The sequence below is a fragment of the Manis javanica genome, chromosome 1 (assembly GCF_040802235.1).
Source record: "Manis javanica isolate MJ-LG chromosome 1, MJ_LKY, whole genome shotgun sequence".
Lineage (NCBI taxonomy): Eukaryota > Metazoa > Chordata > Mammalia > Pholidota > Manidae > Manis > Manis javanica.
The window spans coordinates 44,827,669-44,844,369 of NC_133156.1; the positions used below are offsets into that span (position 1 = coordinate 44,827,669).

At 35.4% G+C, this 16,701-nt stretch overlaps 1 protein-coding gene across 1 annotated transcript in view; it reads left to right on the plus strand.

Annotated features, from left to right (window-relative positions):
- Positions 1 to 16,701, plus strand: part of LOC140843441 (uncharacterized) — a 220,843-nt gene that overhangs the window by 93,967 nt on the left and 110,175 nt on the right. The window lies entirely within an intron of this gene.

Consider the following 16,701-nt stretch of genomic DNA (forward strand, 5'->3'; position numbering starts at 1 on the left):
AGTGGAATTCCCTGGTCAAATGATATTTCTATTTTCTGTTTTTTTTTAAGAGCTTCCATATTGCTTTCCACAATGGTTGAACTAGCTTACATTCCCAGCAGCAGTGTAGGAGTGTTCTCCTCATCCTCACCAGCATTTGTTGTTCTTAGTCTTTTGGAGGTTGGCCGTCCTAACTGGTGTGAGGTGATATTTCATTGTGGTTTTGATTTGCATTTTCCTGATAATTAGTGATGTGGAGCATCTTTTCTTGTGCCTGTTGGCCATCTGAATTTCTTCTTTAGAGAATTGTCTGTTCATATCCTCCACCCATTTTTTAATAGGGTTATATGCTTTTTGGTTGTTGAGGTGTGTGAGTTCTTTATATATTTTGGATGTTAACCCCTTGTCAGATGTGTCATTTACAAATATATTCTCCCATACTGTAGGATGCCTTTTTGTTCTGCTGATGGTATCCTTTGCTGTACAGAAGCTTTTTAGCTTGATGTAGTCCCATGGGTTCACTTTTGCTTTTGTTCCCCTTGCCCAAATAGACAGTTTCAGGAAAAAGTTGGTCATGTTTGTATTCAGGATATTTTTGCCTATGTTGTCTTCTAAGAGTTTTATGGTTTCATGACCTACATTCAGGTCTTTGATCCATTTTGAGTTTACTTTTGTGTATGGGGTTAGACAATAATCCAGCTTCATTCTCTTGCATGTAGCTGTCCAGTTTTACCAACACCAGCTGTTGAAGAGGCTGTCATTCCCCATTGTATGTACATGGATCCTTTATTGTATATTAATTGACCAAATGACCTTGGGTTTATATCTGGGCTCTATAGTCTTTTCCATTGGTCTATGGTTCTATTCTTGTGCCAGTACCAAATTGTCTTGATTACTGTGGCTTTGTAGTAGAGCTTGAAGTCAGGGAGTGTAATTCCCCCAGCTTTATTCTTCCTTCTCAGAATTGCTTTGGCAATTCAGGGTCTTTTGTGGTTCCATATGAATTTTAGAACTATTTGCTCTAGTTTGTTGAAGAATGCTGTTGATAGTTTGATAGGGATTGCATTGAATTTGTAGATTGCTTTAGGCAGGATGGTCATTTTGACAATATTAATTCTTCCTATCCATGAGCATGGGATGTATTTCCATTTATTGGTATCTTCTTTAATTTCTCTCGTGAGTGTCTTAATAGTTTTTAGAATGTAAGTCTTTCACTTCCTTCATTAGGTTTATTCCTAGGTATTTTATTCTTTTGGATGCAATTATGAATGGAATTGTTTTCCTGATTTCTCTTTCTGCTAGTTCATTGTTAGTATTAGGACTGCAACAGATTTCTGTGTATTAATTTTATATCCTGCAAGTTTGCTGAATTCAGATAGTAGTTCTAGTAGTTTTGGACTGGATTCTTTAGGGGTTTTTTATATACATATCATGTCGTCTGCAAACAGTGATGTTTGACTTCTTCCTTACCAATCTGATGCCTTTTATTTCTTTGTGATGTCTGATTGCCATGGCTAGGACCTCCAGAACTATGTTGAATAGAAGTGGGGAGAGTGGGAATCCTTGTCTTGTTCCCGATCTTTAAGGAAAGGCTTTCAGCTGCTTGCTGTTAAGTATGATGTTGGCTGTGGGTTTGTCATATATGGTCTTTATTATGTTGAGGTACTTGCCCTCTATACCCATTTTGTTGAGAGTTTTTATCATGAGTGGATGTTGAATTTTGTCGAATGCTTTTTCACCATCTGTGGAGATGATCATGTGTTTTTTGTCCTTCCTTTTGTTGATGTGGTGGATGATGTTGATGGATTTTTGAATATTGTACATTTCTTACATCCCTGGAATAAATCCCACTTGATCATGATGGATGATCTTTTTGATGTATTTTTAAATTATGTTTGCTAAAATTTTTTGAGTATTTTTATATCTATGTTCATCATGGATATTGGTCTGTAATTTTCTTTTTTTGTATTGTCTTTGCCTGGTTTTGGTATTAGAGTGATATTAGCCTTGTAAAATGAGTTTAGGAGTATTCCCTCTTCTTCTACTTTTTGGAAAACTTTAGGGATGATGGGTATTAAGTCTTCACTAAATGTTTGATAAAATTCAGTGGTAAAGCCATCTTGTCCAGGGATTTTGTTCTTAGGTAGCTATTTGATTATCAATTTAATTTTGTTGCTGTTAATTGGCCTGTTCAGATTTTCTGTTTCTTTCTGGGTCAGCCTTGAAAGGTTGTATTTTTTTAAAAAGTCTATTTCTTCTATGTTATTCAGTTGGTTAGCATATACTTTTTCATAGTATTCTCTAATAATTCTTTGTATTTCTGTGGTGTCTGTAGTGATTTTTCCTTTCTCATTTCTGATTCTGTTTATGTGTTGTGGACTGTCTTTTTTTCTTGACAGGCCTGGCTAGGGCTTTATCTATTTTGTTTATTTTCTCGAAGAACCAGCTCCTGCTTTCATTCATTCTTTCTATTGTTTTATTTACTTCTGCTTTAATCTTTGTTATGTTCCTCCTACTGATTTTGGGCTTTATTTGTTCTTCCTTTTCTAGTTTAACTAATTGTGAGTTTAAACTGTTGATATGCGATTGTTCTTCCCTGAGGTAGGCCTGTAATGCAATATACTTCCCTCTTAGCACAGTCTTCACTGTGTCCCACAGATTTTGCGGTGTTGAATTATTATTGTCATTTGTCTCCATATATTGTTTGATCTCTGTTTTTATTTGGTCATTGATCCATTGGTTATTCAGGAGCATGTTGTGAAGCCTCCCTGTGTTTGTGGGATTTTTCATTTTCTTTGCATAATTTTTTTCTAGTTTCATATCCTTGTCGTCTGAGGAGCTGGTTGATACAATTTCAATCTTTTTGATTTTATTGAGGCTCTTTTTGTGGCCCAGTCTGGGGTGTATTCTGGAAAATGGTCCATGTGCACTTGAGAAGAATGTGTATCCAGCTGCTTTTGGGTGAAGAGTTCTGTAGATGTCTGTTAGGTCCATCTGTTCTAATGTGTTGTTCAGTGCCTCTGTGTCCTCACTTAACTTGCTGTCTGGTTGAGTTGTCTTTTGGAGTGAGTGAAGTATTGAAGTCTCCTAGAATGAATGCACTGCATTTTATTTCCCCTTTTAATTCTGTTAGTATTTGTTTCACATATGCAGGTGCTCCTGTGTTGGGTGCATAGATATTTATAATGGTTATATCCTCTTGTTGGACTGACCCCTTTATCATATGTAATGTTCTTCTTTATCTTTTGGGAGTTTCTTAGTTTTGAAGTCTATTTTGTCTGATACAGGTACTGCAACTCCTGCTTTTTTCCCCCTATTTGTTGCATGAAATATCTTTTTCCATCCCTTCACTTTCAGTCTGTGTATGTCTTTAGGTTTAAAGTGAGTCTCTTGTAGGCATCATATAATTGGGTATTGTTTTTTTATCCATTCAGTGACTCTATGTCTTTTGATTGGTGCATTCAGACCATTTACATTTAGGGTGATTATCGATAGATATGTACTTATTATCATTCCAGGCTTTAAATTCGTGCTTATCAAAGGTTCAAGTGTAACTTCCTTAATATATAAGACTCTTACTTTACTCACTTAGTATGTGGTTACAAACACAATCTACAGGTTCTTTTTTTTTTTCCTCCTCCATTCTTTATATATTAGGTATCATATTCTGTACTCTTCATCTATCCCTTGTCTGACTTTGGGGGTGGTTGATTTAATTTTGCATTTGTTTAGTAATTAATTCTACTTTCTTTACTCTGGTTTTATTACCTCTGGTGACAGCTATTTAGCCTTAGGAACACTTCCATCTAGAACAGTCCCTCCAAAGAACACTGTAGAGACAGTTTGTGGGAGACAAATTATGTCAGCTTTTGCTTATATGGAAGTTGTTTAAACCCTCCTTCAAATTTAAATGATAACCTTACCGGGTAGAGTATTCTTGGTTCGAGGCCCTTCTGCCTCATTGCGTTAAATATATCATGCCACTCCCTTCTGGCCTGTAAGGTTTCTGCTGAGAAGTCTGATGATAGCCCGATGGGCTTTCCTTTTCATGTGATCTTATTTCTCTTTTCGGCTTCTTTTAATAGTCTTTCATTATCCCTGATCTTTGCCATTTTAGTTATTATATGTCTTGGTGTTGTCTTCCTTGGGTCCCTTGTGTTGGGAGATCTGTGCACCTGCATGGCCTGAGAGACTATCTGTTTCCCCAGATTGGAGAAGTTTTCAGCAATTACCTCCTCAAAGACACTTGCTATACCTTTTTCTTTCTTCTTCTTCTTCTGGTACCCTATAATATGAATATTGTTCTGTTTGGATTGGTCACACAGTTCTCTCAATATTCTTCCATTCCTAGAGATCCTTTTCTCTCTCTGTGCCTCAGCTTCTTTGTATTCCTTTTCTCTAATTTCTATTTCATTTATCGTTTCCTCCACCGTATGTAATCTTCTTTTAAAACCCTCCATTGTATTCCATAATTATTGGATCTCCATTTTAAATTCATTCCTGCATTCTTGAATATTTTTCTGTACCTCCATGAGCATGTTCATGATTTTTACTTTTAAATCTCTTTCAGGAAGATTGATGAGTTCAATTTCATTTGACCCTTTTTCTGGAGTTTGTGGGATTTTCTTTTGAACCAGGTTCCCTTGATGCTTCATGTTTGTATGTGGCACCCTCTAGTGCCCAAAAGCTCTAGTCTCTATAGCTGCTCAGCCCCTGGAGTGATGTTGGGGATCCCAGGGAAGTGGTGCTGGTGCCTGGGGGGCGGGGGAAGAGCTGTTTCTTGCTGTCTTGGTGCTATACTTGTCCCCACTGCCAGAACCAGTGGGCCAAACACACTGGTGTAAGTCTCTGTATGCTTTACGTTTGTAGCTGCCATAGGCAGGGCTTTCCTCTGGCTGGCCTGATGCCAGGGCAGGGTCTTCTAGTTTGTGAGCCAGGTGTGCACTGGGGAGGAGGAAGGTGCAGCAAGCTGTGTATCACAGTTAGGTGGCCTTTGAACTGTGTAGTCAGTCAGTGGGATGGACTGCCTGAAGTTCCTTAAAGTTCCTAATCTGCTGGGCAGAGGGAGCCTGTACAATTTTGTCTACCTGTCCTTTCTCCTGATCATTAAGCTCTGTGCATTCCTTGCCCCTTTAGCAGCCCTCTCTCTGTTAGGAAGTCTGTCAGACTGCCCACCTTTCTTTTGTCCCAGAGCAGCTGGAATCTCGGTCTCTCCAGGTATTCTGCCTCTCTTAGTTTTCCAACCCCACATATCACTAGCATACCATGCAATGTAGGTTCTTGCTCCCAGAGCCCATCTCCAGGGCTAGGTGTCCAGTCGTCCTAGGTCTCCGCTCCCTGCCCACTCTGTTTTATCTTCCTCCCGCTGGTGAGTTGGTATGGGGGAAGGGCTTGGGTCCTGCCGGATCATGGCTTTGGTATGCTGTACTGTTCCATGAGGTTTGTTCTCTTCTCCAGGTGTATGCAGTCTGGCTCAATCTTCTTTCCTGTTGCTCTTTCAGGATTAGTTGTATTAATTATATTTTTGTATTATATGTGGTTTTGGGAGGAGGCCTCTCTCTTACCTCTCACGCTGCCATCTTTAATCCCCTATATATTTATATCCTCATCCCATTTCATTCTACAGTGCTACAGATAACATGTCTGTACATACACAGAATATGAATTTTATGCTTATGAATTTTATGCTTATGAATTTTATGCTTATGAATATAAGCTTATATATTTGAAAAACATTGCCTTTCTTTCATTTGCTTAAAAATTTTTTATTCTGTAAATTTATAAATAAAATTAGAGCAATAATAAACCCCTATGTACTATTTACCCAACTGCAGTAAACAACTAAGGGCCTCTGTGGTTTCATTTATACCTCTACAAACTCTATAGCTCTTCCACAAACAAGGATCTCTGATTCCTTATATTTTTCAATATTCAGTTAGTGCAGTTCTTTTTTGGTTATAGTCAGTCTGTTAGAATGCAAATAAAATCCATACATTGAATTTGGTTAATGTTTCTTTTAGGTCTATTTATTTTCTTGAAGTTTATTTTGCAAAGGAAATATTTGTTTTGTGGTATTTTCCTGATTCCATATTTTGCTGATTGCAACCATTCAGTGTCATTAATATGCTCCTCTGGCCCCTATATTTCTTATAAACTTATCATACCTAGAGGTTTGATCTGATTCATTCTTATTTTATTTTATTTTTTGGCAGAAATACATATTATATGGTCTGTATACTTCCAAACAAATAATATAAGTTGTTTAAGTTTTTCTTATGTGTTTGCTAGCAGGCTAGATAATCATTACATAGAACTAGTATTAGGGATTGGCCAAATGATGATATTCTTCATTTTCTTTAAAGATTTTATTCCACTGTCTTTCTTCCTACCTGGTTTTTATAAAATGTCTTTTATATTTCTTATTTTCTACTCTGTACATGTCTTTATTTTTGTTCTGATTTAAAAATGTTCTGTTTATCACTGCTTTTTAAAAAGCAATTTGATTACTATAGGTATTTATGTGGTGGTCTTTGCATTTATTGTGTTTGAACTTCATTGATCTTTTTGGATCTGTGGGTTGAAAGTTTTCATCAACAATTATAGCCATTGTTTCTTCAAATGCTTTTCCTGTACTTGCTGACATTCTTCCATTTGATATTTTCTTATAGTTTACTCTGGCTCTATTTTCTTATTTTTGTTTTTTTCTCTCAGTGGTGCATTTTGGTAAAATTTATTTCTGTTATCAGGTTCCCTAATCTTTTATTTTGCAGAGTACAATCTGCTATTAAGTCTTCCCAGTGAATTTTTCATTTAAGATGTATTTTTTTTATGTCTAGAAGTTCCATTTGGATTTTATGTCACCTATGTCTCTCCTCATGTTCGTGGTTTTCTTTAAATACTTGAACATTAGTTAGTTGACTTAATGTATGTGCTCACTAATTCATCATCTGGGTCATTGCTGAGTGATTCTTTTTGACTGATTTTTCTCTAGGCTTTGTATAACATCATTTGCATGGCAGAGTGAGTTATTTATTTTATTTTGTTTTCCTTGAGCATGTAAGTTCCATGAGGATGGGGTTTGTCTGTCTTGTTCACTGCTATATCCCCAGCACCTAGAAGAGGGTTTAGCTGAAGTTATCCATCCTGTCAGTGGCCGAACAGGAGCTGAAAATACAGCCTGAGTTCTTTGGGTGGGTAAAAAACTAAGATGTATGTATAGTGACTCACTTTACTCACTTGTCACTCTGGTCTGAGGAAACTTCTCTCATTGCTTTGCCATTTAATTTTGTTCTCTCCCTTCTTTCCTATATCTAGCATTTTCCCTTTTATGAATCTGACATCTATAGGAAGAACTCTAGACTTGGGCTACTCTTGCTTTTTGCCCTGAACGATACCCAAGTTGAGGAAGTAAACAGCCTGGCCATTGTTTAAAACTGGGAGAGGGCAAGGGAAATAAAGAAAGACCAAATTGAATGAGCATTTGTAGGAATTATATTAATACATACATACACACACCCTGGTCTGTAGTATAGAGTATAAGAAATAGATTTACAGGGTCAGAGGGTATACACTTTTCAATACTTTTGTAGCATCTTGCAAAACCACTAGCATATGGAGAATTTTTGAGTGGAAAGTTACTCAAATTTTCTAGCCAAGAAATAAAATGGTGAGCTTTACAACAGAATTGTCTGTTCTCTTTAGTTCTCCCCTTATGTCTATATTCACTGAACAGCAAGTTCTCTGACAGCATCTAAAAACACTGTGTGTTGCTCCTTTACCTAATCCAAAGTTGCACTTGCTGTTTGGGTTCCTGTAGCATCCAGTCTTCACTGATCATCTAATTAATCAAGCGGCTCAATGGGTAGCTCTGATGACATGACATGAAAGCAGAAGAGTCACCTGTTGTACATTTACTAGACTAATCCATTTCAACCCTCTTAATAATTGTTTCTAGTGTAAGGCAATATTGTGAAAGGAGTGCATTAAATTTAGGTGCAGGAGCACCTTGTTATTTATAAGAATGCGACACATTAAAGGCAGGAGAAAAAAAAGAACTCAAACACAAGTACAATGAGAAGATGTTAGTGTGTTCTTTTTCTTGATAATGAAATCGTATTTTGGACAGGTTTGTATGTAGGATAGCATTTGATCACTGGTCAGGCAGATGCTTTCTTTTGCATCTTCTACAATTTTAACAATTAAATACATAATCATAAAAGTTTTAGTATGACATTGGTTGTTGAAAATTTCACTGAAGTAATAGACAGTTTCTTTATTATAACTAATTATGTCTTATGTATTAAGGGTATAATATAGAACTAGAACCCTAGATGATTTTACAATATTATTTTGACATACTCCTTACATCTGTTTCTTCTTTCTTCTTTGTTTCTGTAATTATAAACCTCATTCTTGGAGTTTTCTGAGCTTTAAACATTCAAGTTATCTTCAGCTTTTTAGTGTTTCCTCTCTTATGCATCATGTTTCTTCTATAATACCATATTTGTTTCCTATTGTTGCTTTAACAGATGACCATGTACATGGTGCTTTAAAAGACAGATTTATTACAGGCATACCTTGTTTTATTGTGCTTTGCCATACTGTAATTTTTACAAATTGAGGTTTGTGGCAGCCCTGTATTGAGCAAATTTTTTGGTGCCATTTTTCCAACAGCATTTGCTCACTTTGTGTCTCTATTGCATTTTGATAATTCTCACAATATTTCAAAATTTTTCATTATTATTATATTTGTTATGGTGATCAGTGATTATGACTTGCTGAAAGCTCAGATGATGATTAGCATTTTTTGGCAATAAAGTGTTTTTAAATTAATGCATGTACGGCATTTTTTAAAGACAACACTCTTGATGGACTATTTACTACATAGTATAAACATAACTTTTACATGCATCAGGAAACCAAAAAATTTATTTGACTTGCCTTATTGTGATACTTGCTTTACTGTAGTGGCCTGGAACCAAACCCACATTATCTCCCACATTACCATGCCTGTTTTTTTATAGTACTGGAAGTCAGTAGTCTAAAATTGGTCTCCCTTGGATAAAATCAAGGTGTTGGCAGTGCTGCATTTCTTTTTGAGGCCCTAAGGGAAAATCCATTTTCTTGCCTTTTCCATCTCCTAGAGACTGCCCACATTCCCTGACTCATGGTCCCTTCCATCTTCATTCTCAGCAATGTATGATCAAGTCTTTTTCACATTGCATTGTTCTGCTGCAAACTCTTCTGCCTCTTTTTTCTGCATTTAAGTAACCTGGTGATTACACTGGGTCCACCAAGATAATCCATGTTAAGCTGTTTATTTTAAGGTCATCTGATTAGAAACCTTAATTCTTTCTGTTATGTTAATTCTCTCTGGTCATTTAATATATTCACAGGTTCTGGGAATTAGGATGTGGATGCTTTGGAGGACCTGTCTGCCTATCACAGTATCATATGCATTCCTCCCTTTGTGATAACCACTCTCATTTCAGGCCCACTTACTAGGATCATTGCAATAACATCTGACTTTCTTCTCTGCTGTTATTTTCTCATTAACCCAGACATCCTAATCTTTGCTGACAGACTAATCTTTATAAAATCTAGCACTGAGTATCTCCTCAGAAAGCTTCCCTGGCAGGTTTTCCATAAGGCCTTGCTCATCAAGCTCTTTTGATTATACATCCTATCCATACAAACTTGTGTGTACATTGTTTTACTTAATTATAATTTTCATTCATGTGCTGTTGTACTAATATTTTATAAACTCTTAAGCATACATAAACAAAAGTGTGTGCCATTGGTGAAATAAACAAAATTTTAAGGAGTTTTAAAACTTTGTTTATGGTATAAAATCCCTATTTATCAGTAAAAATTATTGCTAATATTATCAATGATAGAAATGTGATGGAATGCACCGTTTTATAAAATCTTGGTTTAACACTATTTTGAGTATCTTGGACTACATCCAGATTATTCTGATACTTGTTATAGATGTTAACTAAAAAAAGTTGCCTCATGTTATACATATGAGAGAATATATGTTTACTGCACTGTCATGATACTCATTTTTCAATCTGTTTTGCTAATTGTGTGAAAATGTGGTTTCATTTTGCTGAAATTTGACACATAAATTTCTACCTTTTTTATTATTAACACTTTTTCTTGCAGATTAATCTTAAAAATGAATCAAATATTTTCATATTAACAAATGGCTTTAAGCCATCTGAAACTCATTTAGGACATTCAGATACAAACTAGAAAATTCCATTTCCAAATTTAAATGTGTTGATATATATTTGTTTAAATATGTGACATGTTTAAGTCATTTTGGTATCAAAAATTTTGAAATAGTAAAATTTCTAAACATTGGTATTCTAAATATTCTCTCCATAGCTTTTTTTTCATTCTCCAAATAAGGTACTTTCTTAGTTATTTTAAATATTTACATTTTACTTGAAAGGATAGGTAGGGTATGTATGATATTTTAAATCTATTATCATCATAGAAAAGGACTGCAAATTTGGAATTTATTTAGCTGAAATAAAAAAATTTATAATTCATCTTTAGTTTGACAACTTAACAACTCTTTTAAATACTCTTCCTTGAAATGACTGACAAACATCTGAGTAGTAGATAAGGTATTCCCAATGAGTCCTCATCTTATTATAAAGTACTATAAGAACTCTACTAATTAAAGTTATCCACATCAGTAACATTTCAGGGCATCTTTAGAAGCTACTGCAAGTGAGGGCAAGACTGAGGTAAGGGACCCACTGTATCAAGATTCCTTTAAAAATTCAATTCCATCCAACATACTGGTCAAGTAAGAAGCTGCATTGATCTTTGCATTAAAAATTTTAGGTAGGAAATGTAAGTAGGTATATTAACTTGTTCTTCCTATCCTGAATGGTTTAATTAATTTATAAACCCCCTTGTGTAGACCTCAGTACTAGAGAATAAAGCCCATTCTCTCCTTATGGAATTCAAAGCCTTCTAAGATCTCACTTCTATTTGATGGCCTGTATCTTCTATCCCTTATATTTTCTCATGTTACTAATTTTACACAGACTACCACTTCCCTTCCTTCCTCAATATTTCCTTACCCCATTCTCAAAATTCTACCTGTCCTTCAAGCTACTGGACCTGACTTTACTGCACAGCAAATGTTGGTTGAATGGAGGGCCTTCTGTTTATTTCTTCTAGTGTTAAGTCTTTTAAACTTATAATTAACACACCCATTTTTTGACATATCTATTTACTTGCTGACATGTTTGTCTCTATTACTAGACCAAAATCCTACAGAGGCATATGGGGACTGTGACCATCAAATAAATATTTATAGGGAACCTAGATCAGTGACTATCATAAAGTATGTGTTTTATAATAGTTTACTGGATGAAAAAAGGTTGTATTATCCTGAAGTCTTTACTGATTCCTAATCCCACCCAGTGAAATTTAGCATTTTCCCTTTCTGTTCTCAAAATCCATACTTTGTACAGAAAAGGCACTCAATAACCATTGAATCAGAATAAGATTCAATAAATGGCTCAGGATTTTTGATTGTTTATTTTTTGCTTTGTAATTAGAACTGACTTCTGGTAAAGGCACAATTGGAATTCTGATTTCTAGAGTTTCATATAGTTGAGATGGAAAGTTATTTGGAAGGGTGCCTGACGCTAAAGATCAAATCTTTCGTTGTTCACTTACCAAAATCATGTCTTTATATGTTATATTATAGCAATGTGCAAATTGCTTCTGACTGTACCTGATAGAATGGTACTCTGGGCTCATTTGCAGCAGTTGAAAAACAAACTCCAGAGCCCAATATCACAACTATTTTCTTCCTTTTTGATCTTAGCTCATTAGGGAGATGGGATAAGGGTTGTATAATGTGCTGGAATCTGTCAATACTTTGTGTTTCTGACTCATTAAGACCTTCAGATGCCATTCTCCTAGTGGCTCCATTTACTAGGGAGGGTGAAGAGAAAAACACTAAACAGGTGTTCTTGACTTGAAAAACAGCAATTTCAAGCAACTCACAAGGGGAGAAGTTAGAAAATTTCAGATTCTGAAGTTGTCTCTGGGAGATAAATTTGGGTAACACATTTGCCTCTCATAACAGACTTTCTTTAACATAAATTTCTGCAGTACATGAGGCACCTGATTTCTCTGGGGGCAGACATGCTTCACAGAGCAATTGTGCTGCAGAGAGATAGTGTATAGTTTCCTAGCTATCTTCCAAATGCACAAATATGAGCTGGAGGAGTAGTATGCTGAGCTGCTAATATGGAATTCTAGCTTCCCTTGGCAGGGAGAAAAATACTTATGGTAAATATTTGTCTTGATTGATGGGAAAGTGTCAATTTTCAGTAATCTAAACTCAAGCTTAAATGTTTCTATAATACCATAAGAAGGTTATTTGTCAAATAAACAGTGAGGTACATTAAGTATCTTACACAAAAGGACCCCACAATACTGTATTTCTGAAGCAGCAGCTATTTGAAACAAGGGGTAAGTTCAAAGAGACATTTCCTACAGTAGTGCTTCTTAAATGTGGTCCTCAGGCCAGTAACATTAGCATTACAGGATAGCTTATTAGTAATGCACTCTTGGGCTACACTACAGAAATACTGAATAAGAAATTCTGGAAGTGAGGTCCAGCAATCTGTTTTAGGAGTGTTTCAGGTGATTCTTGGTTAAAGTTGGAGAACCATTGTTCTATCAGAATTCAAGTCATTAATTCATTCCACAAATATTTATGGAGTATCTAATAAGTTCTAGGCCCTCTTTATAGGCACTGATAATATGACAGTGTGAACAAATAGTCAAACATGTTCCCACTTGCAGCTTTTATTCTAGTATGCAATCTGGGAAAGTAAAAGGAAATGAGGAATTCATTAGTTTGCCATTTTGGGCCCTGCAAAATGCCCTTTTCAATGATCCATAGTGTTGAGGTAGGTTTGGCAAAAGTGGGAATGTAAGCATTTGGTAAATAAACCAGACTTGCTTTATTTCACAATATTAGCTACTTTCCTTTTCATGGCCAGTTCTCCTAGGAATGGTTTCAAGATCTCTAGATGCTCAAGATCAATGACTTTCCTAAATGGGTAGTTGATCTACATGTATTTGTCCCAAATAATTTATGAATCTTTTTTTTCCTTTGGTACTATAGTATGAGCATTAGAAATGAATTAATTGGCATGAACCCTGACCCTGGGCTCTTATTATATAAAGGATTATTATTGAACTAAATGTTATAAAGCACGTATGACTAATGCTCAACAGAGTGATGCCTTAGATTATTAAATAAGCACAAATAAGCATTCTCTTCATGAAAAATTAGAGGAATAGTGGATCCTGAGCATTAGGTATTAGGAAGGCCAGAATCAATAGGAATTCAGTACCTTTCATCTAACCATTTATTCAAGTGTTGTTTTTCCAAACTTTGAAAATGTTCATAATAAAACATGCACATACATCAAGACAAGTACAGCAAATACCTATGTTATATCCTGTAAGATTTATCATCTGTTCTTCTTCTAACACACACGCACACACCCTTTTTTTGCCATTCCATTTGAAAGATTAAGTTGCAGATATTAAAAAATTTCACCCATTAATAATTCACCATGCATTGCTTAAGAATAGGACATTTACTTAAGTTACTATAATGTACTTATAATCATTCCCATTTTCTTGGGAATAATGTACTATAATCATTCCCATTTTCTTGGGAATAATGTACTATAATCATTCCCAAGAAAATAACAATTCCTTAAGTTGTTAAATATTAAATTGTCCTCAAATGATCCCTCTACTTTTTCTCTGACATTGACCTATTCAAGAGTTCAAGTCAGTTATTATGTATTAGCTCCCACATTCTTGATTTGCTTGTTTCCTCTTGGTGTCATTTATTGTGTACCTTTATTCCCCAAACTTACTGTGCACTAAATTTAGGTCTAGAGGCTCATTTGGATTTCATTCAATGGATTTTTTACTATATATAATGCGCCAGTCACAGTGGGTGGTAAGCAAAGCACAAAGTCTTGCTCTCAAGAAACTCAAATTCTACTTAGGGAAGACATACATTAAACAAACATATTATAAACCTACATAAAGATAATGTCTCCTAATGGTAAGTACTATGGTGAAACTAACTATGATGACATGGCAGTGAGTTAGTAATGGTTGGTGGCATGGGATGTCCAAGCAAGATTTCATTGTGGAGTTAGTATTTGAACTGTGATCTGAATGGAAATGGTAGAAAGTGGGGGATAGGTGTGAAAAAAATCAATTTTCTAAACCCACTGACTGAATCAAAGACTTCTTGGAGGATGTTGAATTTCATGTTTCTTGGATGAAGGAAGGGAGATCTTGGGAAGTACTTAAGAATTTTAGGATAATTATGTGAGTCATTGGACAGGTGTTGGTGAGAATAGTATGGACCAGTCAGATAATAATTCCGGGGAATTGACCTTTATCTTGCATCTACCTACCACTTCAGCATTTTATTAAAAAAAATAAAAATAAAATAATAGTAATAATAAGGGAGAAATGTGGGATTCACATATAAATCAAGTATAAAAATCAAATGAATATTCACATTTGACCTGATTGTTTATAGTTCATAATGTGTGATCAAAACCAAAAGTTTCTGTGATGACTGCCCTTGCACTGTTCACCATGTAAGAACTTATTCACTATGTAAGAATTTGTTCAGCATCTAAGAACTTGTTCATTATCCTGCAGAAGATTGGAGACAGTTGAGAATTAGGCTTGGGGTTGATTAATGATTGTGCATTGAGTCCCGTATACAGAATTTTATTGTTGTTAACAACCATTTGATCAATAAATATGAGAGATGCCCTCTCAAACAAAAAAAAAAGAAAGAAAAAAAATAATTCCAGGGAATTGTAAAGCTTGTTCCCTTTTCTTATTAGCTGCAGCTCATTTTATCTGGCTGGGTGCAGTAATGCCAACACAATGGACAAAAAGGAGAAAGTATAAAAAAATCATCAAGAAACATAATTCAAATTTATCAAGTACCATTGATCATCTTTATGCTCACAAATTCCTAAAATGCCATACAGAAATTTACTCAGAGTCGTATGCCAGAAAAATTTAATCTTCAACTGTGGAAGGTTGGGAATGTGGAATTATTCTTACTTCTGCTCTGTTTACCATCCTTCCTATCCCTTTAAAATGTATGCCCTCCTATTCTTCAGGTCTATTTTGATGATTTGCTGGAGTCCACTCTGTACTCTTTATGAATACAGCTATATTAAACACATGCAAAAAAATATGAGTAATGGCATTTGTAGTGAATAGATAGGGGGACTGAAGAAAGATGCTTTTTTGAAGAGTTTTCATTTGGCTTCTTGGCAGAAAAGCAATATAAAGTGGTTATTCAAGTATACTTGTATGCCATATTAGTGCAGTGGAGAATTGTACCAGATGAAATGATCACCTACATACATAGTACATACACATCTAGTAGGAGATATCTGTCCATGGTTGATTTCTTAGCCAGCAGTTGACATAGCCTGTGGGTGAGGTTTTTGACACCTGTCAGAGAAATCAAAGGAAACGTCATCTCTGGAAGTACATGTGGAGAGAGCCTACTGAGGTCTGGCTGTTGAGAAGAGAATCCTCAGAAAAACACTGGGGGATCTGACACTTCCCATAACTGTTCCTGATGATTGTTCCTCCCATTAGGCCTTAGTCTGCCCATCTGTGAAACCCATCTGTGAAATGTGTTTATTGAAAATGCTTGACGTATTGATGTGTCTGGGAAAACAACTAAAAAAGAAGACATTCACCAGTTATATATTATTTCTAGGGATTTGTAATCAATGCCTACAGTTCTGTACAAGTTGAATTCTGTTCTGGATATATGTCTTTCATAGTAAAAAGCTTCTGTGTGTACATGTGCACATGCTTGTGCTTACTCTGGAGAAGGACTAAAGAGGCTAATACATTATTCCATTATAATATAAACACATTTCAGGAAAATTAGTAGTTAATTTATATACATGCAGAAGGCCATATTTTAGAGCAATGCAGTCCAATAGAAATTAATGAAATTATGGAACTTCTCTAAACATGCATGGTTTGATTTGGTAGCCATTGGCCATGTGTGAATATGCACTTGAAATAGCTGGTGTGATTGAGGAATTGAATTTTTAATCTTGATTTAAGTCAGTTAATTTAAATAGCACATGTGGTTGGTGGCTACCTTAGGACTCAGTGGATTTAAAGAGATGTTGAAATACTTTTAAAAGTCAACCTCTGGTTATATGCAGTCTTTCAATTAGATTATTTTACTCTGATTATTAGTATATTTTCTTGTGTTTAAAATGTGCACCAGTTCCCACTCCTTTGCTACTTCTTTCCCCCTCCTGGTCTTACACACAAACACAAAATTCCTTGTTTTAGTCTACTATTACCACTGACTACTATTTTCTTTTATATTCACACTTCCTGAGGCAGCACTATCTACATATTATGCTGTGTCAAATTCCTCACATTTGTTCTCCTTTAAAATTAGGAATCAGATGTTCACCCCTGACTTACAGTCCATGTTGATCAAGTCCTTCTTAACCTTCGATAGTATTTCCACTATTACGGTCTCTGTCATATAACTGTTCTTTAGCCTCTTTAGTCATGCCCCATCTGAGTGTTTCGTCCTTTTCCCATTGGCCTTTTTCTCTTCTTTCTGGTTTT